Genomic DNA, 21,747 nt, shown 5'->3' with positions numbered 1-21,747 from the left:
CCCCCCCTGCAGGGCATTACAGCAACCCCCCCCCCCTGCAGGGCATTACAGCAACCCCCCCCCCCCCTGCAGGGCATTACAGCAACCCCCCCCCCCCTGCAGGGCATTACAGCAACCCCCCCTGCAGGGCATTACAGCAACCCCCCCCCCCTGCAGGGCATTACAGCAACCCCCCCCCCCCTGCAGAGCATTACAGCAACCCCCCCCTGCAGAGCATTACAGCAACCCCCCCTGCAGAGCATTACAGCAACCCCCCCTGCAGAGCATTACAGCAACCCCCCCTGCAGAGCATTACAGCAACCCCCCCTGCAGAGCATTACAGCAACCCCCCCCTTGCAGAGCATTACAGCAACCCCCCCCTTGCAGAGCATTACAGCAACCCCCCCCTTGCAGAGCATTACAGCAACCCCCCCCTGCAGAGCATTACAGCAACCCCCCCTGCAGAGCATTACAGCAACCCCCCCCCCCTGCAGAGCATTACAGCAACCCCCCCCTGCAGAGCATTACAGCAACCCCCCCCTGCAGAGCATTACAGCAACCCCCCCCTGCAGAGCATTACAGCAACCCCCCCCCCCCTGCAGAGCATTACAGCAACCCCCCCCCCCCCTGCAGAGCATTACAGCAACCCCCCCCCCTGCAGAGCATTACAGCAACCCCCCCTGCAGAGCATTACAGCAACCCCCCCCCCCTGCAGAGCATTACAGCAAGTCACTCATAAGCCTCTGGGGATCAACTTGTGCTTCTTGCAGACTCCAGACTGGCTCCTACAGGCCCCTGCAGAGTATTTCTTAGGCTACATCCACACTATGTGGCTCTGTTACAAACGGACATTAAAGGATAACTGCAGCGCAATATACACTTTTCCCCTATCTACAAGATAGGGGATAAGTGTTTGATCGCGGGGGGTCCGACCGCTGGGACCCCCCCCCCCCCCCCCCCCCCCCCCCCCGAGATCTCCCTAACGGGGTGCCGCCATTAGCGCTCATAGTGAGCGCTAAGGCGCGTAGCGTCAACCTAGAGGTCGACAGTGACGCCCCGTCTCCTCCCCGTCCCCATACAGTTCTATGGGGGAGCCCATAGAGATGCATGGAGGAGGCGTGACAGTCGCAACGTCATGCTGCGGCAGGCACGCCCCCTGCATGGGAGAGCCGCGGCCCCGTACAGGAGATCGTGGGGGGTCCCAGCGGTTGGACCCCCCGCGATCAAACACTTATCCCCTATCTTGTAGATAGGGGATAATGTATATTAAGCTGCAGTTGTCCTTTAAGGGCTAGCTATTTTATTTTTCACTTTGTCCACCCTTAACGCCCGTTATTGTAACAGAGCCTAACGGAAGTCGTCATAACGGGCAAAGAGGATCCCATCGTTATAACTCCCGTTATTCCACCGGTAGAAAAAGATGTCACATGCACACATTTTTCTCCCGCTAGCTTCCTAATGGACATCACCTACCGGCCACAAATGGCAGTGTGAAAGGAGCCTTAACCATACACTCACCAAGAGAAAACCTCACCCGCTACTAAAGCGCTTCTGCCCTTCTCCTCACCAGCAAACCACCCTAAGGGTATGTTCACACGAGCGGATTTTCGCAGCGGATTTCACTGTGTATCCGGTGGTGAAGGCCCGCTCTATGCTGTCTTTACATGTGCCTGCTCGTATCTGCAATATGCCATTACGAGCAGACACACTGCAGTATACTCGCACATCGCGGGAGCTCTCTGCCTAGCTCAGAGCAGGGAGAGCGGCCGTGATGTGCGAGTACGCCGCGCACATCGCTGCATTGTGTCTGCTCGTAGCCGCGTATTGCCGCTACGAGCAGACACATGTAAAGACAGCATAGAGTGGCCTTCACCAGCGGATCCGCAGCGTAAAATACGCTGTAAATCCGCTCGTGTGAACCTACCCTAAGGGGGAAATCAATCATTGGTGGTAGAAGTTGTTTCTTTTCTATATATAGTGCAAATTTTTATTTTGCATCTTTTTTGATAGAGCAAAAGGCAAGTACTTGATTTTTTTTGTGTGTGTGTATTGTGGAATGCATTTTGCAGTGGATACTAACTTATCATGTGCGTTTTTTTTGTTTTGACGCACTTTTTTTTTTCCCCCCCAAATAAGTTTTTTTTTTTATACTGCAAAAATACACCATCAAAAAGGACACGTAGGAGACAGCCGGGGTGTTCTACCGAGACAGCCGGGGGATGCAGGAGCCGTCCCTTAACACTGCTAAACTACAACTACTCTCATCATGGAGCATGATGGCTGAGGGATGGCACTTGCACATCTCTCCCCCCCCCCCCCCCCCCCGGTTGGAACAGTTGGGACTACTACTCTCATCATGGACAGACTGCCCATAATGTAAGTACAGGGGCCGATTGCAGCAGGTCATTCTCCAGAAACCCTTTGCGATCCGCATTTATTAACTGTCCAAGCTGGCGGCACATGCGGCTCCACTGCGCTCCCTGCCGGCTTCTGTATACGCTGTCCACTAATCAGAGCTCCCATCGGTGAGGATTATTAATTATGACAGCATATACAGGAGCTGGCGGGGAGCGCAGTGGAGCCACATGTACCGCTGGTTTGTACAGGTAATAAATACGGATCGCAGTGGCTCTCTGGAGAATGACCTGCTGCGATCGGCCCCTGAACTATAACTTCCATCATGGGCAGTCTGTCCATGATGGGAGTAGTAGTCCTAACTGTCCAAAAAGTGGTCCTGCACGTGTGCAAAGGCCATCCCTCAGCGGTGCGGTACTACTCCCATCTGTCCCATGATGGGAATAGTAGTCCAAGGGCAGAGGGACAGATCGAAAAGGGGGTCTCACATCTGAGACCCCCTGCGACCTTTACTGCCCCGCCCCCTATTGATAACGTTGGGAGTTGTAGTTTAGCAACAATTGGAGGCTCCCTGTTTAGGAACACGCTGCATTATGTGTGCTCTCTCCAGGGGAGAGCGCAAAAAATGTACTAACCTATATTTCTTGTTTTCCATTTCAGATACGTGAATGCGGAGGACTGCGATGATGACCAGCATTTTTTTTTTCAATAAAGTGGTTAACGAGGGCTGTGGGCTTTTTTTAAATAAAAAATTTCTTACAATTGTGTCGTGTTTTTATAACTGAATTTTCAGGCTTAGTAGTGGAAGCTGGCTTGTAGATAGAATCCATTACTCAGCGTTAGCCCCAAAATCAGCTAGCACTAACTTCCAATTATTACCCTGGTACCCACCGCCACAGGGGTGCCACGAAGAACCGGTACCAACAGGCCCGGAGCGTCAAAAATTGGTGCTCCTGGGCCTAGGTGGTAACAGATTGGTGTTTTTTAGGCTGGGGAGGGCCAGTAACAATGGTCCTCGCCAACTCTGGTAACATCTGTTGCTGCTTGGTAGGTATCTGTCTGATACTGAAAATATGGGGAACTCAATGCAGGTTTTTTTTAAATAAAAAAAAAGTTTGTGATTCCCCTTATTTTCAGTATCAGGCAGATACCCACCAAGCAGCAACAGATGTTAGCAGGGTGGGCGAGGACCATTGTTACTGGTCCTCCCCAGCCTAAATAACGCCAACCTGTTACCACCTAGGCCCAGGAGCATCATTTTTTGACAAAAACACGCACATTGAAAAAAAGTTATTTAAAAAAATAATAACTCCCCCTCAGCCCTCGTTAGTCCTTTTATTGACATTTAAAAAAAAAAAAAAAAAAAACACTGTTCATTGTCGCAATCCACCGAATCTGAAATGAGAGAGAAAAAAAGGTTAGTACATTTTTGGCGCTCTCCCCTGGGGTGTTCCTAAACAGGGAGCCTCCAATTGCTGCCGTGTCCCTACTGTATATACAGTCATCTATAGACAGTTGTATATACAGGATAGCACACAAAGACTTAACCCAGAACTGCTCAGCAGCGGGGGTAAACTTTTCTTGCTGGGCTCCTGTATAGTATACATGGTACACTATGCACCCCTGTATACTATACAGCCAGTGGAGGTAAGTAGTGATGCTCTGCACCCTGTATATGCATCACTCATTACGTCCCTACACTCTGTGGACTGGGCGCTCTGCATCTGACCCGTGGAGTGGTACCCTGAAGGCAGTGAAAAAATTGCCACAGGGCACAAAAATGACCAACCAAAATGATCTGCAAAAAACTTCTAGCTACACCAACAACAAAGTGGCAGGGGGCCTGGCAGCAGGAACTAGTGTGGCAGAGGATCGGGAGTAGCTGAGGGAGCGAGCGGCGGTGGCGGTGACAGCGGTAGCAGTGGCTGTCTGGGCATGCTGGGTGTTGTAGTTTTGCAACAACTGGAGACACACTGGTTGGGAAACAGCGTCTATTTCCTAACTCAATGTTTCCCAACCCGTGTGCCTTCAGCTGTTCCAAAACTATAACTCTCAGCATCTGCTGACAGACCGTGCATGCTGGGAGTTGTAGTTTTGCAACAGCTGAAGGTTTGCTCCCCCCCTCCATGTGAATGTACAGGGTACAATCACACAGTCGGGTTTACAGCGAGCTTCAAGTTTGGGCTGTGGCAAATTTTCCGCCACAGCTCCAACTTCAAGCAGGAAATTTGCTGTGAACCCGACCGTGTGACTGTACCCTAAAAACACTACACGACACCCCCCCCCCCCATAAAAAAGAAAAATGTCTTGTATGGCACTGTTTCCAAAACATGAACATAGTTCATAAGGTTGAAAAAAAGACCAGAGTCCATCAAGTTCAACCTATATACCTAATGAGTCCCTACTGGGTTGATCCAGAGGAAGGCAAAAAAAAAAACCTCATACTAGAGATAAAAATTCCTTCCCGACTCCAAATATGAATAGATCCCTGGATCAACGTTCTGTCCCTATAAATCTAGTAAACATAACCAGCGATGTTATTATTGTTAAAATGCATCCAGACCCCTTTTGAACTCTTTTAGAGAGTTCACCATAACCACCTCCTCTGGCAGAGAGTTCCATAGTCTCAGTGCTCTTACAGTAAAGAACCCCTGTCTGTGCTGGTGTAGAAACCTTTCCTCTATACGTAGATGTCCCCTTATTTTAGATACAGTCCTGGGTATAAATAGATCATGGGAGAGATCTCTGTAAGGTCCCCTGATATATTTATACATAGTTATTAGGTCGCCCCTAAGCCTCCTTTTTTCTAAACTAAATAACACTAATTCTGATCATCTTTCTGGGTACTGTAGTCCTCCCATTCACCGTATTACCCTGGTTGTCCTTCCAGTTGTTGCAAAATAAGAACTCCCTGTATTTCCGGACAGCCATTGACTGTCCAGGCATGCTTGGAGTTTTGCAACAGCTGGAGGCACCCTGTTTGGGAAACACTGCCATAGGGTATTTTTTGTTGGTGGAGGCAAGCACTATGCATGCATCCGGGTCCACCCTTATGAAAATAAATGTATGCCTTAAATGCGCATGGCGCTCTCTTACTCTGGAGCCCTGTCGTATTTCAAAGCAACAGTTTAGGGCCACATATGGGGTATTTCCGTACTCGGGAGAAAATGTGTTACTAATTTTGGGGGGCTTTTTCCCCTTTTACCCCCTACTCCAGCATGTTTGTAACACAATTTCTTCTGAGTACAGAAATACCCCATATGTGGACATAAAATGCTCAACAAGGCTCAGTGCGCTCTCACTCCTATGTACATTTGAGGCCTAAACTGGTGATTTGCACAGGGGTAGCTGATTGTTACAGCAGTTCTGACATAACCGGGGGGGGGGAAACACACCCCTCACGGAACGTAACGAGGGGTATAGTGAGCCTTAACAAGTGTTTGACAAATTTTTGTTAAAGTTGGACATGAAAATGAAAAATTTGATTTTATTTTAGTAAAATGCTGGTGTTACCCCAAAGTTTTCATTTGTACAAGGGGTAATAAGAAAAAGCCCCACCAAAATTTGGAGCAATATTTCTTCTGAGTATGGCAATAGCCCATTTGTGAATGTAAAGTGTTCTGCTGGCGCACTACAGGGCTCAGAAGAGAAAGAGCGCAATTGGGCTTTTGGAGAGAGAATGTGTCTGGAATTGAAGGCCATGTGTGTTTACAAAGCCCCCATGGTGCCAGAACAGTGGACCCCCCCCCCCCCACACACACACACACACGTAACCCCATTTTGGAAACTACACCCCTCACGGAATGTTACAAGGGGTGCAGTGAGTACAGGAGTAGTCCAGTGGTGAACAACTTATCCCCTATCCTAAGGATAGGGGATAAGTTGCAGATCACGGGGGGTCCGACCGCTGGGGCCCCCCGCGATCTCCTGTACGAGGCCCCGACAGCCCATGGAAAGGGGGCGCGTCGACCACCGCACGAAGCAGCAGCCGGCACGCCCCCTCAATACAACTCTATGGCAGAGCCGGAGCGCTGCCTTCGGCAATCTCCGGCTCTGCCATAGCGATGTATTGAGGGGACGTGTCGGCCGCTGCTTCAGCTGGGTGAACTCCTACCTGATATAGTACATGGTGACCAAGTGGGATTCGTCAAGGGCCGCCAAACTGCTGATGGCACAAGACGAATTCTGAATGTACTGGCGGCGGCTCACCATGGTCGGACACCTTCTCTGCTCTCTCTGGACGCGGAGATGGCGTCCGACCGGGTGCATTGGGGGTTTTTGAGAGGAGCTCTCCTTAAATTTGCTTTCCCCCTCCCTGTGGTTTCGGCACTGATGTCGCTATACTCCTCTCCGTCTGCTAGAGTATTCACCTCTGGTGTACTTTCTTCACCATTTCACATAACGAATGGTACGCGTCAGGGATGTCCCCTCTCCCCCCTCCTCTTCTCCCTGGTTATGGAGCCTTTTGCTGAGTGCGTAAGATCCCATAGTTTAATTAACCTGTTAAGGACCCAGGGCGTACCTGTATGTCCTGAGTCCGCTCCCGATCTATAATAGCGGGTCGGGACCCGTGGCTAATAGCGCGCGGCATTGATCGCAGTGCCGCGCTATTAACCCTTTAGACGCGGCGTTCAAAGTTGAACGCCGCGCCTAAAATGAAAGTGAAACCATGCTGGTTAGCTCAGGGAGCTGTTCGGGATAGTGGCGGCGAAATCGCAGCATCCCGAACAGCTTACAAGACAGCTGGAGGGTCCCTACCTGCCTCCTCGCTGTCTGATCGCTGAATGACTGCTCAGTGCCCGAGATCCAGGCATGAGCAGTCAAGCGGCAGAATCATCAATCACTGGTTTGCTATGAGAAACCAGTGATCAATGTAAAAGATCAGTGTGTGCAGTGTTATAGGTCCCTATGGGAGCTAAAACACTGCAAAAAAAGTGAATAAAGATAATTTAACACCTCCCCTATTAAAAGTTTGAATCATATAAAAATATATTGTTAATTAAACCGCACGGTCAATGGCGTACGCCCAAAAAAATTCCAAAGTCCAAAATAGTGCATTTTTGGTCACTTTTTATATCATGAAAAAATGAATAAAAACCGATCAATAAGTCCTATCAATGCAAAAATCGTACCGCTAAAAACTTCAGATCACGGCGCAAAGAATTAGCCCTCATACCGCCCGAAACACGGAAAAATTAAAAAGTTATAGGGGTCAGAATATGACAATTTTAAACTTATACATTTTCCTGTATGTAGTTTTGATTTTTTCCAGAAGTAAGACAAAATCAAACCTACATAAGTAGGGTATCATTTTAATTGTGTGGACCTACAGAATAATGAGAAGGTGACATTTTTATCGAAAAATATACTATAAATATAGTATAAATGGAAGCCCCAAAAGTTACAAAATGGCGTTTTTTTTTTTTCCAATTTTGTCTCACATTGATTTTTTTTTCCATTTCGCTGTAGAATTTTGGGTAAAATGACTGATGTCATTACAAAGTAGAATTGGTGGCACAAGAAATAAGCCATTATATGGATTTTTAGGTGAAAAATTTAAAGAGTTATGATTTTTTAAAGGTAAGGAGGAAAAAAAGAAAATGCAAAAACGGAAAACCCCCGGGTCCTTAAGGGGTTAAAGGTGTTTTAGTTGGAGGAATGGAACACAAAATTAGTCTCTTTGCAGAAGACGTCCTGATCGCGTTGACCCACCCTCTTGACTCTCTTCCTCATGTACTTACCCTTATTGATCTCTTTAGCTCTTCCATCCTTTATAAACTGAACATTTCTAAGTCTGTCATTCTCCCTCTGCATCTCCCCCCTACTGAAACTCAAACCCTCTCTGAACGCTACTCTTTTCAATGGGCCACCTCTAGTATCACATATTTGGGTATTCTACTCACCCCTTCCCCCGCCGCACTTGTCCCCTCTAATCTCTCTAAACTTACCTCCCAACTCTCGAAAGACATTCAGCAATTCTCTAAATTCCCTCTGTCCTGGTCTGGACGTATCGCTATAGTTAAAATGTTTCTCTTGCCCGGCATACTTTATTTATTTCGCAATCTCCCAGTTAGGTTTCCCCTAGTTGCTATTAAGCGACTCCAGTCACAACTGATGGGCCTTATTTGGCAGGGACGGAGGGCAAGAGTTTCTGCTAGACTATTGTACTTACCCACTAAACTAGGAGGCCTAGGATGCCCAGACCAAATTTCTCCAATTACTCATTTTCTCTCCTATCACACTTTGCCCAACACGGAGGGTGACACATTATACACCTCTTATTTTAATCATCACGGGGGAACTAGGGGAGGGATTTCTGCAGCTTACTGTTCACTGCAATGTACGTTGCCACATGACTCCTTTCCATTTAAACGCTCTTGGGAAACTGACATAGGGGTAACAATTAGCGAAGAGATGTGGTCTTCTCTATATTACTTACCCTTTCAATTGTCTAAGTGTTCTAATCATATAGAATCCTCACGCAAAATGCTATACAGATGGTACTATACGCCTGAACGCCTTTCCCGTATATATTCTGATTGTAATCAAATGTGTTGGCGGTGTAACATCCACAAGGGACCTATATACATATATGGTCCATTTTGGCAATCTGTTTTTGACACCCTTTCTCAAGTCCTTCACTTTCCCATATCACCAAATCCAGGCATGGCATTGATCTAACTTCATCTTCCGGAACTCCTTGATGACTCTCGCACTATTGCCTTTCATATATTTATATTATTCATCCCGCATCCTTATTGCCATCCAGTGGAAATCTGCTGATGTTCCGGAAATGGCGCAACTATTGGCTAAAGTGGAATACTTCTGTTCTATGGAAAGACTGGTTGCAGCTCGGCTAGGAAAATAACTTCAATTCCTTCAGAGATGGGACAAGTGGGTGCACTCTAAATTTAGCTCACCCACCTAATACTGATTTCTTTCTCTATTTCAACAATGGACTATACGCATTTCTTATACTTTTTTCCCCTTTTTATGATTCAATTTCTCAAATGTCCTTTTTTTTGCTTTTTATGTGGCATGTTCACCTTTACTTGCCTTATGCGACAATTAATATTGTAGCTACTTATTTTTGTACCTGCTTGATTCTCTTAACTATGTCTACTTTGGGCATATTGTTATGGTTACTGTTGTTATTAATGTTCTCCCTCCCCCTTCCTCCTCCCCTCTCCATCTCCCTTGACCTCTCTCATTTGCCCCCTCCTCCCCTTCCCCCTCTCCCCCCCCCTTTTCATCCCCCTTCCCCCCAGTCCGTGATTATTATTTTGTATGTCATACTTTAATACATTTTTTATCAATAAAAAGAAGTTTGGATAAAAAAAAAAAAAAAAATACCTCAGCTGGGTTGAACCACAGCTGATAAAGCTGGGGTTCCAGTGAAATGTTAAAGGCATTGGCTATAAAAGTTTTTAATCTGTTCAGGACCCATGTCGTACCGGTTTATTGTACGTCCATGGAAATTTCGATCCCCGCCACGCAGCAGGCAGGGACCGGACCGGGGTGACTGCGGATATCGACCAGCAGGCACCCCATGCAAATGCCCAGGGAGGTCATCAGACCCCCCATGTCAGCAATCGCGGCAAATCGCCGGTGAATTCACACCGGCGATTTGCGCAATTCCGGGTCATACGGGTCTATGGTGACCCAGAAAATAAGGGGGATCGGGGTTGTCCAAGACACCCACGATCACCCCTCCTATTCCTGCTATTGGTCGTGTAGAAGCGACGACCAATAGCAGATCGGGGGCAGGGGGTTAACTTTCGGTTTCCCATTCTGCCCACCCACAATAGGCGGGGCAGGATGGGGAAACCGACGGAGACTGGCCCCGGAGGTCCACTTACCCATTGGAGGCGATGATCGACAGTGGAGATCGGCGACAGGAGAGGACGGCGATGTGGCTCCCTGGAGCCAAAGGAAGCCGGGGAGTTGCCTACCAACATCTGGAGGGCTACAGTTTGAGACCACTATACAGTGGTCTCTAAACTAGCCCTCCAGATGTTGAAAAACTACAACTCCCGGCATGCCCAGACAGCTGTTTGGGCATGCTGGGATTTGTAGTTTTGCAACAGCTGGAGGGCTACAGTATGAGACCACTATACAGTGGACTCTAAACTGTAGCCCTCCAGATCTTGCAAAACTACAACTCCTAGCATGCCCACACAGCTGTTTGCTGTCTGGGTATGCTGGGATTTGTAGTTTTGCAACAGCTGGAGGGCTACAGTGGTCTCTAAACTGTAGCCCTCCAAATCTTGCAAAACTACAATTATTAGTATGCCCACACAGCAGTTTGCTGTCTGAGCATGCTGGGATTTGTAGTTTTGCAACCTCTGGAGGGACACAGTTTGGAGATCACTGTGCAGTGGTTTCTAAACTGTAGCTCTCCAGATGTTGCAAAACTGCAAATCCCAGCATGCCCAAACAGCAAACAGCTGTTTTGCCATGCTGGGAGTTGTAGTTGCATACCTCCAGCTATTGCATAACTACATCTCCCAGCATGCCCTTCGGCGATCAGTACATGCTGGGAGTTGTAGTTTTGCAACAGCTGGAGGCACACTGGTTGGAAAATACTGAGTTAGGTAACAGAACCTAACTGAAGGTTTTCCAACCAGTGTGCCTCCAGCTGTTGCAAAAGTAATACTCCCAGCATGCACGGTCTGTCAGCGCATGCTGGGAGTTGTAGTTTTGAAACAGCTGGAGGTTTGCCCCCATGTGAATGTACAGGGTACATTAACATGGGCGAGTTTACAGTAAGTTTCCTTCTTGAAGTTTGAGCTGCAGCAAATTTTTCACCACAGCGCAAACTCACTGTAAACCTCCGCCCGTGCGAATGTACCCTAAAAACACTACATTACACTAACACATAATAAAGGGTAAAACACTACATATACACCCCCTTACACTGTCCCCCTCAATAAAAATGAAAAACGTATTGTACGGCAGTGATTCCAAAACGGAGCCTCCAGCTGTTGTAAAAAAACAACTCCCAGCATTTCCGGACAGCCACTGACAGTCCAGGCATGCAGGGAGTTTAGCAACAGCTGGAGGCACCCTGTTTGGGAATCACAGGGGTAGAATACCCCTATGTCCACCCCAATACAATCCCTAATTTAGTCCTCAAATGTGCATGGCGCTCTCTCACTTCGGAGCCCTGTCGTATTTCAAGAAAACAGTTTAGGGCCACACATGGGGGTATTTCCGTACTTGGGAGAAATTGCACTACAGATTTTGGGGGGCTTTTTCTCCTTTTACCCCTTATGAAAAGGAAAAGTTTGGGGCTACACCAGCCTGTTAGTGTAAAAAAAATAAAAAAAATTGCACTCACATGCTGTTGCCCCATACTTTTTATTTTCACAAGCGGTAAAAGGAAAAAAAGACCCCCAAAATTTGTAACGCAATTTTCTCCTGAGTACGGAAATACAACATAAGTGGGCGTAAAATGCTCTGCAGGCACACAACAAGGCTCAGGAGTGAGAGTGAACTACGGTATGTACATATGAGGCCTAAATTGGTGATTTGCACAGGGGTGGCTGATTTTACAGCGGTTCTGACATAAACGCACAAAAATAAATACCCACATGACCCCATTTTGGAAACTCCACCCCTCATGCAATGTAACAAGGGGTATAGTGAGCCTTTTACACCCCACAGATGTTTGACGAATTTTCTTAAAGTTGGATGGAAAAATGAAAAAAAAAAATTTTTGGTGTTACCCTAAATTTTTCATTTTCACAAGGGGAAATAGGAAAAAAAGCCCCCCAAAATTTGTAACCCCATTTCTTCTGAGTTAGAACATACCCCATATGTGGATGTAAAGTGCCCTGGGGGCGAACTACAATGCTCAGAAGAGAAGGAGCACCATTGGGCTTTTGAAGAGAAAATTTTTCTGGAATTGAAGGCCACATGTGTTTACAAAGCCCCCATTATAAAACTGCACCCCTAAAAGTATTCAAAATGACATTAAGTAAGTGTGTTAACCCTTTAGGTGTTTCACAGGAATAGCAGCAAAGTGAAGGAGAAAATTCAAAATCTCCATTTTTTTACACTCACATGTTATTGTAGACCCAGTTTTTGAATTTTTGCAAGGGGTAATAGGAGAAAAAGTACCCCAAAATTTGTAACTCAATTTCTCTCGAGTAAGGAAATACCTCATATGTGGATGTCAAGTGTTCGGCGGGCGCAGTAGAGGGCTCAGAAGGGAAGGAGCAACAATGGGATTTTGGAGAGAGAATTTTGATGAAATGTTTTTTTGGGGGGCATGTCACATTTAGGAAGCCCCTATGGTGCCAGAACAGCAGAAAAACACCCACATGGCATACTATTTTTTTAACCTCTTCAGGACGCCAGGCGTATGCATTCGCCCTGCATCCCGAGTCCTTAAGGACGTGGGGCGTATGCATACGCCCGTGGGAATTCCGGTCCCCGACGCTAGCCGGTTGTGGACCGGACCGGGATGCCTGCTGAAATCATTCAGCAGGCATCCCGGCACATCGCCGAGGGGGGTCCTGAGACCCCCCCATGTCAGCGATCACAGAAAATCGCATGTCAATCCAGACATGCAATTTTCTGCTATTCTGGGCTGATCGGGCCTCTGGTGACCCGATCACCCAGAAAATAGGGTTGATCGGAGCTGTCAGTGACACCCCCGATCATCCTGAGGGATAGGAGCGAGGTCGCAGTGCTGCGATCTCCTCCTATCCCCTGCCATTGGTCAGAACTGATTCTGACCAATGGCAGCGCAGGACAGTGGCTTGCCATGGCAATCCCCCTTTCTGCCCACCCCTGGATGTCGGGCAGAATGGGGGGAGAAGATGGAGACCGGTATCTTACCTGAAGATGGCGTGGGGACCAAAGATAATCGTGGAGACTGCAGAGATCCCGGCTCAGTTAGGGAAACGACGGTGCGGGGGGGGGGGGGGGGGGATTATGAAAGTAAAGCGATCTTTACTGTGGCAACCACTAGGAAGGCAGAACTGCAACTCCCAGCATGCCCAGACAGCCAAAGGCTGGGCATGCTGGGAGTTGTAGTTTTGCAACATCTGGAGGGTCACAGTTTGGAGACCACTGTTACAGTGGTGCCCAAACGGTAGCCCTCCAGATGTTGCCAAACTACAACTCTCAGCATGCCTAGACTGCCCAGGCATGCTGGGAGTTGTATTTCTGTAACATCTGTCCCTTCAGATTTTGCAATTTTCATGACATTTTTAAAAATTGCTGCTCTACTTTGAAGCCCTCTATTTTTTCAAAAAGTAAAAATATGTCCATTTTATGATGCCAATGTAAAGTGGACATATTGTATTTGTGAATAAAAATAAAATGTATTTGGAATATCCATTTTCCTTACAAGCAGAGAGCTTCAAAGTTAGAAAAATGCAACATTTTCAAAAATTTCATGAAATTTTGGGATTTTTCACCAAAAAAGGATGCAATTAACGCCGAAAATTTACCACCAAAATAAAGTAGAATATGTCACGAAAAAACTGTCTCAGAATCAGAATATTCGGTAAAAGCGTTTTAGAGTTATTAATGCGTAAAGCGACGGTGGTCAGAATTGCGAAAAAGGGCTCAGTCCTTAAGGTGAAAAAGGGCTGGGTCCTTAAGGGGTTAAACTGCACCCCTCAAAGCACGTAACAAGGGGTCCAGTGAGCCTTAACACCCCACAGGTGTTTGACGACTTTTCGTTAAAGGTGGATGTGTAAATGAAAAAAAAAACATTTTTTCACTAAAGTGCAGTTTCCCCCCCAAATTTACCATTTTTACAAAAGGTAATGGGAGAAATTGCCCCCCAAAATTTGTAAACCCGTCTCTGAGTATGGAAATACCCCATGTTAGGATGTAAAATGCTCACGGGCGAACTACAATGCTCAGAAGAGCAGGAGTCACATTTGGCTTTTGGAAAGCAAATTTTGCTGAAATGGTTTTTGGGGGGCATTGTTGCATTTAGGATGCCCCTGTGGTGCCAGCACAGCAAAAAACAACCCACATGGCATATTATTTTGGAAACTACACCCCCTCAAGGAACGTAACAAGTGGTACAGTGAGCCTTAACACCTCACAGGTGTTTTACGACTTTTCGTGAAAGTTGGATGTGAAAATAAAAAAAAATTTCACTAAAATGCTGGTTTTTCCTCAAATTTTACATTTCTACAAGGGGTAATAGGAGAAAATGACCCCAAAAATTTGTAACCCCATTTCTTCTTAGTGTGGAAATACCTCATGTGTGGACGTCAAGTGCTCTGCTGGTGAACTACAATGCTCAGAAGAGAAGGAGCGCCATTGAGCTTTTGGAGAGTGAATTTGTTTGGAATGGAAGTCAGGGGTCATCTGCGTTTACAAAGCCCCCCATGGTTCTAGAACAGTGGACCCCCCCCCCCACATGTAACCCCATTTTGGAAACTACACCCCTCACAGAATTTAATAAGGGGTCCAGTGAGTATTTACACCCACTGGCGTTTGACAGATCTTTGGAACAGTGGGCTGTGTAAATGAAAAATAAAATTTTTCATTTTCACGGACCACTGTTCCAAAAATCTGTCAGACACCTGTGGGGTGTAAATGCTCACTGTACCCCTTATTACATTATGTGAGGGGTGTTGTTTCCAAAATGGGGTTACATGTGGGGGGGGGTCCACTGTTCTAGAACCATGGGGGGCTTTGTAAACGCAGATGGCCCCTGACTTCCATTCCAAACAAATTCACCTTTGGATAGGGGATAAGATGTGTAGGCACCGGAGAACCCCTTTAAGTGACAGTGGTCAGATGTGCAAAAAATGGTCGGGTCCTACATTGAAAATTGGCTGGGTCCTTAAGGGGTTAAAATAGCAGTCACACAGTCTCCCTACTAACAATCTCAATAGTGCTAAAAAGTGAAGGGGCCATACTATAATAGTGCACCCGGTATTGCCAGCATAGTTGTTCGTTATACTATAGGAAGACTGTAGCTGAGATTTTAATTTCTGTGTGGTCCTGACATCTAGTGGACAATCTGCTAACTGCACTTTCTTTAGTTTATATTCAATTTTTACTGATCCCAATAAAAGTTATATCTTAGTCGGAGGGACTTAGTTTAGGGCACCCCTTTGGGGGTTTCCCCTAAAGTTGTTGTGAAAAAGATATTGCCCTGGTACCTCCGGGGGTTTTTGTTGTTTAATTTATTAAAAGTCACACGCGGTGTGATAAGTATGGCGCACATGTACATGTGAGGGATTTTTTTTCCTCTGTGAAATAGTTCTATGGTCTATTCACACGTACAGTATTCATGCAGGATTTTCTGCTGCAGATTTCAGTGTAAACTGAATGTCTGAACACAGCTTCAAATCATTCGCATCAAATCTGCACAAAATACTGTACGTGTTAATAGACCCATAACCCCTTAAGGACCAAGGACGTCTGGGGACGTCCTGGCACCCTGGGCTTTAAGGACCAAGGATGTCCCCGGACGTCCTGGCGTTTTCCGGTCCCTGCCGCGCGCCGGGCAGTGATCGGAAGTGGATGCCTGCTGAAATGCTTCAGCAGGCATCCGGGGCAAAAGCAGAGGGGGGCCCCCCATGTCGGCGATCGTCGCAAATCACGAGGGAAACCGCCCCTGCTATCTGCGGAGTTACCGGGCTGATCTGGTCTCTGGGACCCGACCGCACGGTAATTTTGCATGATCCCGGTTGTCACAGACAGCCAGGACCATGCTGAAGTATAGGAGCGAGGTGGCAAGCCTGCCACCTACTCCTATCCCCTGCGATTCCTAACCGCAAGGGGGGGGGGGCGGTTACTTCCTCCCGCCCTGCCCCTGGAAGTCCGGAGAGAACGGGAGGAAGACTGGAGGACGCGGCGGGGGACTAGGGAGTGCTGGGGCCCGGCCCCGATACTTACCTCGTCCCTGAAGACCCAGATCCCGGCGGTGGAGACGGCGGCGGTGGCGACAGGTGAGTGGATCTTCGACTGTGTTGCGGGACCTTTGCAGCAGTCCAGACCGCCGTAGAGCAATCTGGACTGCTCCATCTGGTCCCCTTACACTACAACTCCCAGAATGCCCAGACAGCCCTTGGCGTCTGGGCATGCTGGGAGTTGCAGTTTTGCAACATCTGGAGGTCCACAGTTTGGAGTGCCTGGAAGTGCCCTTCCAGATGTTGCAAAACTACACATCCTCATCATGCCCTTACTGTCCTGGCCCTTCAGATGTTGCAGAACTACAACTCCCAGCATGCCTGGACAGTTTTGGCATAGTTTTGCAACATCTGGAAGGGCACAGATTGGGAACCACTGTATTAGTGGTCTGCAAACTGTAGTCCTCCAGATGTTGCAAAACTACAAATGGAAGCATGCTGGGAATTGTAGTTCGGCAACATCTGGCTCTAAAGATGTTGCCGAACTACTACTTCCAGCATGCCTGAGAATGCTTGGAGTTGTAGTTTTGCAACATCTGGAGGGCTACAGCTTGCAGACCACTACACAGTGGTCCCCAAACTGTTCTCCTCCAGCTGTTGCGTAATTACTACTCCCAATATGCCCTTCGGCTGTCTGGGTATGCTGGGAGTTGTGGTTTTGCAACAACTGGAGGCACACTGGTTGGGAAACATTGTCTGTTTCCTAACTCAGTGTTTCCCAACCCCTGTGCCTTCAGCTGTTGCAAAACTATAACTACCAGCATGCACTGATAGACTGTGCATGCTGGGAGTTGTAGTTTTGCAACAGCTGGAGGTTCCCCCCCCCCCCCTGTGAATGTACAGGGTACATTCACATGGGCAGGGGGCTTACAGTGAGTATCAGGCAGCAAGTTTGCGATGCAGCAAATTTTGCGCGGCAGCTCAAACTCGCAGCGGGAAACTCGCTATAATCCCCCGCCCGTGTGACTGTACCCTAAAAACACTACACTAACACAAAATAAAAAGTAAAAAACACTACATATACACATACCCCTACACAGCCCCCCTCCCCTCCCCAATAAAAATGAAAAACGTCTGGTACGCCACTGTTTCCAAAATGGAGCCTCCAGCTGTTGCAAAACAACAACTCTCAGTATTGCCGGACAGCCGTTGACTGTCCAAGCATGCTGGGAGTTTTGCAACATCTGGAGGCAACCTGTTTGGGAATTACTGGCGTAGAATACCCCTATGTCCACCCCTATGCAAATCCCTAATTCAGGCCTCAAATGCGCATGGCGCTCTCACTTTGGAGCCCTGTCGTATTTCAAGGCAACAGTTTAGGGCCACACATGGGGTATCGCCGTACTCGGGAGAAATTGCACTACAAATTATGTGGGGCTTTTTCTCCTTTCACCCCTTGAAAGTTGGGTCTACACCAGCATGTTAGTGTAAAAAAATAAATGTTTTACGCCAACATGCTGGTGTTGCCCTATACTTTTCATTTTGACAAGAGGTAAAAGGGAAAAAAGCCCCCAAAACTTGTAATGCAATTTCTCTCGACTACGGAGATACCCCATATGTGGGCGCAAAGTGCTCTGGGGGCGCACAACAAGTGCACCATGTACATTTGAGGTGATCTGCACAGGGGTGGCTGATTGTTACAGCGGTTTTGACAAACGCAAAAAAAAAAACCACATGTGACCCCCATTTCGGAAACTACACCCCTCACGGAATGTAATGAGGGGTGCAGTGAGAATTTACACCCCACTGGTGTCTGACAGATCTTTGGAACAGTGGGCTGTGCAAATAAAAAATTTTGTACAGCCCACTGTTCCAAAGATCTGACAGACACCAGTGGGGGGTAAATGCTCACTGTACCCCTTGTTACGTTCCTCAAGGGATCTAGTTTCCAAAATGATATGCCATGTGTGGGTTATTTTGCCGTCCTGGCACCATAGGGGCTTCCTAAATGCGACATGCCCCCAGAGCAAAATTTGCTCTCCAAAAGCCAAATGTGACTCCTTCTGTTCCGAGCATTGCAGTTCGCCCGAAGTGCCCTTCAGGCCTACTTATGGGGTACCTTCATACTCAGAAGAGATGGGGTTACAAATTTTGGGGGGGTCTTTTCTGCTATTAACCCTTGCAAAAATGTGAAATTTGGGGGGAAACACATTTTAGTGAAATTTTTTTTTTTTTTACATATGCAAAAGTCGTGAATACTTCGTCATTTTGAATACTTTGGCGGTGAAGTTTTTATAATGGGGTCATTTGTGGGGTATTTCTAATATGAAGACCCTTCAAATCCACTTCAAACCTGAACTGGTCCCTGAAAAATAGTGAGTTTGAAAATTTTGTTTAAAATTGGAAAATTGCTGCTGAACTTTGAAGCCCTCTGATGTCTTCCAAAAGTAAAAACACGTCAATTTTATGATGCAAACATAAAGTAGACATATTGTATATGTGAATTAAAAAAAATTATTTGGAATATTCATTTTCCTTAGAAGCAGAGAGCTTCAAAGTTAGAAAAATGCAAAATTTTCAAATTTTTCATCAAATTTGGGGATTTTTCACCAAGAAAGGATGCAAGTTACCACAAAATGTTATCACTATGTTAAAGTAGAATATGTCACGAAAAAATCATCTCAGAATCAGAATGATAACTAAAAGCATTCCAGAGTTATTAATGTTTAAAGTGACAGTGGTCAGATGTGCAAAAAACGCTCTGGTCCTAAGGTGTAAAATGGCTGGGTCCTTAAGGGGTTAAGCAAGCTTTGTTCGTGAAAAGATATGCTGGTATTGGTTTGCGTAATTTTGAGCCCCCTGCGATAAAATCTCTGACATTTGAAGAAAAGACGCACATGATATATTCACAGCCACTGCAAAGCCAAAGGGCAAAATTGTTCAAGTAAGCAAGTTTGGTAAAACTCACCTCAGGACAAAAAGTCTTACAAAAACTCTCAAAACCATTGATGTGCCAAATTTGCGCCTCTTTTACACAACAAAAAAGCTTGAAAAATTCCCCCCAGTGTGTTTTAGTTTTGGTGTTTTATCCCCTGTGTATTTCCTTTTGCAAGGCATGTGATTCATTCCTGTGACTTATAATATGACTCAAGGGTTTCAATTGGAGAATTGGGGGTGGGGGGGGGGGTGGTGCCAAAAGAAAAAAACATGATGGCAATTTGAAATACATGTTTTTTCTATGTAAAATGTGAGTGGTAGTCTGGCATTTCATATTTCCCTACTGACTGCCAGCTATCTGGCTACACAGTGAGTATGGCATTTTTGGGTTTTTTTTTAACAAAAATACCAAGTGAAATATCAGCCTGCCACTGCAGTTTTTGAGCCAAAGCCAAAAAGCTACCGGTATATTGAGCTTAGTGCAGGTCAACAGCATGTTGGTTTCACTTAACTACAGTGGCCCCTTAACTTACAATGGCCTCAAGTTACAATATTTTCAACATACAATGGTCTTTTCTGGACCATTGTAACTTGAAACCAGACTCAACATACAATGCTACAGACAGTCCAGATCTGTGAAACATGTCAATGGCTGGAAGACTTGACCAATCAAAATGGGCATTCACTGGTAAACACCTGTATTACTGAAGTGCATGCACTATTTGTCTCTCGCCCCCTACAGTACAGGGTGGTACTACATGTTCTGTACTACTCTTTATACTACTCTTTACCTGTGTCAGGGTTAGCTGCTCTTTTGGACACCAGGTAAGGGTGGCTCCATTTTACTTTTTTAGGACATTGCATGCACTGTACAGGTCCCTGGAGTAGCTCCTGTCCTCTACATAGACAGTGATTTACAGCTTCCAGCAGATCTTTATTTCTTTTATATGTGAGGACTTGCTTTATCTATATTAGTTATTAGATTATTCTTTAATCCTCACTTTTTCTTATTTTTGGATGACATTTTGAGGCTTCAGAACCAATTACAGTAGAATCTCCCAATAGCGGACACTCACGGGGAATGAAAAAGTGTCCGCTATTGAGAGATGTCCCTTAATGGGAAAAAAAGGCTCATAAATCTTCCAAAATTATGGAACACTGTACTCATTCCAGAGTGCAATTACCTATAAAACACAATAAAAAGCAATACTACAGTAGAATCTCCCAGTGCTGTTTAATTTCCCCTTATCACTCCCTTGTTTCATTTCATCCTCCTATTATACCCTGTGCCATCTTATTCCCCCCTTGCATTGTGCCAAATTATACTCCCATTACCCCATGTGCCACTTCATTTCCCCTTTATTACCCTCTGTGTAAATTCATCTGCCCCCTCTTTATAAAGTGGCACAGGGCAATAAAGGGGAACGAAATGGCACTGGAAAAAGGGGCAATGAAATTGCACAGGGGGTGGTAAAGAAGGGGTGATGAATTTACATAGAGGGAAAATAAGGGGGAATGAAATAGCACAGGGTGTGATGAACTGGAAATGATGTGGCACAGGGGGTAATAAGGGGGGGGGGGATGATTTGGCTCAGGGGGAATGAAGTGGCACAGGGGGACCAGGGAAGGAGGGGGGTGAAACATTTGTCTTCTTCTTCTTCTGTGCTGGGGCTACTGCAGGGGGTGCAGAGGGGGCCTGGGCCTCTTACTGGGGTATTGGCTGTACCCCCTGATGGTGACCCTGTGTACAATTAGGAAACCCTTTGATCTTTGAAACATTTATCTTTCAAGCTTACAGTATTACTTTGTCTTATTTCAATAAAGAGGATTTCAGATGTCAAAGCCCTGGACATATCCCATAGACCAGGGGTCTCAAACCCCCTGCCCGCATAACGAAATTTTGTGGCCCGCACCAGGGATCTGGAATTTGTATCGCCCGATGCCCGGGACATGCAGTTCTGGGCGCCAGGCAGGGGATTTCTTCAGGCATTTATCCCTGCTTCGGGCAAGCAGGGCTAAATGCTGGAAGACTTCACATACTTCGGCAAACACTGCTACATGGGATCCGTCTTTCCCTGTCACTAAACTGCTACTTACATCTGCCTGCGGGAAATTCCTTGCGGAGGTGTACACGGTGAGTGACGTCATCATAAGTGCCGCACAGGGACCCAGACGTCCTGCGCAGCACGTGCGATGACATCACTTATAGCTCGCACCTCCATCAGGAAGTCCCCGCACTGGGTGTCCAGTATTGGGAGTGTTTTGTCCCCTATTGGGAGTGCTTTGTCCCCTAATGGGAGTATTTTGTCCCCTATTGGGTGTGTCTGCATCCGCTATTGGGAATGTCCCTTATTTGGAGAGTGCAAATACATTAAGACTTATGGGACTTAAAAACGGTCAGCCATTCTGAGGTGTCCTATATTGGGAGGTGTCCACTAAGGGAGATTCTACTGTACCAGGTTTCCACAGAGTTCTGGTCTCAACATACAATGGTTTCAACATACAATGGTCATCCTGGAACCAATTACTAGTGTAACTTGAGGGACCACTGTATTAAGTTGAAATGGTCCTTGGTTATGGGAGCATTTCTGGTATGGGTAAGTGCTAGCGGGCTTTAAACTGTTGCAAAAAGACAAAAAAT

Source organism: Hyla sarda, chromosome 5 (assembly GCF_029499605.1).
Source record: "Hyla sarda isolate aHylSar1 chromosome 5, aHylSar1.hap1, whole genome shotgun sequence".
Lineage (NCBI taxonomy): Eukaryota > Metazoa > Chordata > Amphibia > Anura > Hylidae > Hyla > Hyla sarda.
Note: the sequence above shows the minus strand (reverse complement) of the source record.